Below are 2,084 nucleotides of genomic sequence, written 5' to 3' on the forward strand. Positions count from 1 at the left end.
TTGTGGCATTGAGACAGTGAGTTATTGACGGGTTAATTTGGAGTTCTGGTTCTGATCCAATGGACTGAGCAGTTACAGAACCTGGACGTCGCTACAGAATAAAGCAGCAGAAACTTGTTCTCTCACTGCTGAGGGATTCTGGGTAATAAAACGCCAGGATGTGAAGACATCAGCAGTGCTGCTCCTGAGACCTGGAGGGGTCATCGGCCTATAAAGGTCAGAGGTTATGCACTGTGGTGACATCATTATTGATGTTCTCATAGTCCTCATCAGATCCCTGATCCGGGTCAGCAGGCAGGGAGGCGGTCACGGCTCCGGTCGAATCAAAACCTGCAGGTATTAGTTTAGCTTAGAATTAGCTTAGCTTAGTTTAGCTTAGTTTAGTTTTAGCTTAGCTTAGTTTAGCTTAGCGCAGTTTAGCTTAGCTCAGTTTAGCTATAGATTTTTGTGACTTTGTAAGTAAATAAGCTGGTGGATAGGATCACAAGTAAGTCACAGCCAAGTGCCAACTACCCAAAAGGAAGGAAATCGGGTCTGTATATATGTGTGGTTGTGTGCGTGTGTATGTGTGTGTGTGTGTGTGTGTGTGCATGTTAATGTGCAACTGTAACCAAGATTAAGTAATCTTGGTTACTTAATTACCAAGATTAAGTAATCTTGGTTACTTAATTACCAAGATTAAGTAATCTTGGTTACTAAATAACCAAGATTAAGTAATCTTGGTTACTAAATAACCAAGATTAAGTAATCTTGGTTACTTAATAACCAAGATTAAGTAATCTTGGTTACTTAATAACCAAGATTAAGTAATCTTGGTTATTTACTTAAGTAACCAAGATTAAGTAATCTTGGTTACTTAAGTAACCAAGATTAAGTAATCTTGTAACCAAGTAATCTTGTAACCAAGATTAAGTAATCTTGGTTACTTAATAACCAAGATTAAGTAGGGCCTGCATCTTGGCTCAACTCTAGAGGCCTACACCCTCCTAAATCCACATATGGGGGAGAGAGAGTGAGAGAGAATAGCACCGGGGGCGAGGGAGAGTAAATGAGCAACTGGGACAATAAATCTAACAAATAGAGAATGACAGGAGGAATAAATAATGGACATAAAGGACCTAGACCAACTCGGCTCAAGAAAAGCAGATTGAATCAAAATAACTAGAACTCAGAACAAGTGAACAGAAACCCAGAAAAACCCAAGATCCGGACAGAGCCAACGTTATCTCTGAATAAGACGAGACTTTAACTGCTTGAGCTGAAGTTATTGGATCAGAACTGGATCATGTTTTGGACCGCTCCCTGTCGCTTCTCACCTGGCATCATGTCTTCGAGGAGAACCGACATCCTGAAGGTGGAAAGGAAGAATGGGATGAGGATCAGCAGCTGGACCAGAGACCGGCTCGGAGAAAACGGAGCAACGCATTGACCCACTGGATCAGAACCAAACAGCAGACAAACTAGATCAGAACAAGTAAAGGTTTCAGCCGAGTCGCTGAAGAACCAGAGGAAGCTTTACCTCCAAAGACTGACCTGTGAATCCAAGTACAAAGATCAGAATCAGCAGAACTCCCAGACCTGAAACAGGAGGAGATCGGGCTGTTACTGCAGGTAGAACCAGGACCAGAACCAGAACCAGAAGCTTGTAAAACGTCGGAGGAGTGCAGGACTCACCGAGCAGCGCAGAGTCGAGCTTCATCATGTCTGAACCCACATCAGTCTGAGCTTCACCACTTCCCCTTGACCAGAACCAGAACCAGACTGCAACAGGAAGTTGCTTATATGAAGGTGTGAAAAACAAAGTTTTCTCTAATAATTCAGACATTTCATCAAACGTCTTCAGTTCTCATAAACATAAATGTGACTGAACAGAAAAATAAAACAAAGAAAAGCGGTTTATTCAACATCAGATCTCTCCTCAAACAATTTTCTAGTTAATGACTTGATCTGTGATAATAATCCTCTCCATGGGCTGCCACCTTATGTGGTGGAGGGGTTTGAGTGTCCCAGTGATCCTAGGAGCTATGCTGTCTGGGGCTTCATGTCCCTGGTACCTTCCCATGGACTCACCAACTGCAGGAGGG

The sequence above is a fragment of the Poecilia latipinna genome, unplaced genomic scaffold (assembly GCF_001443285.1).
Source record: "Poecilia latipinna isolate Pla-1442-1.1 unplaced genomic scaffold, P_latipinna-1.0 Scaffold1587, whole genome shotgun sequence".
Classification (NCBI taxonomy): Eukaryota; Metazoa; Chordata; class Actinopteri; order Cyprinodontiformes; family Poeciliidae; genus Poecilia; species Poecilia latipinna.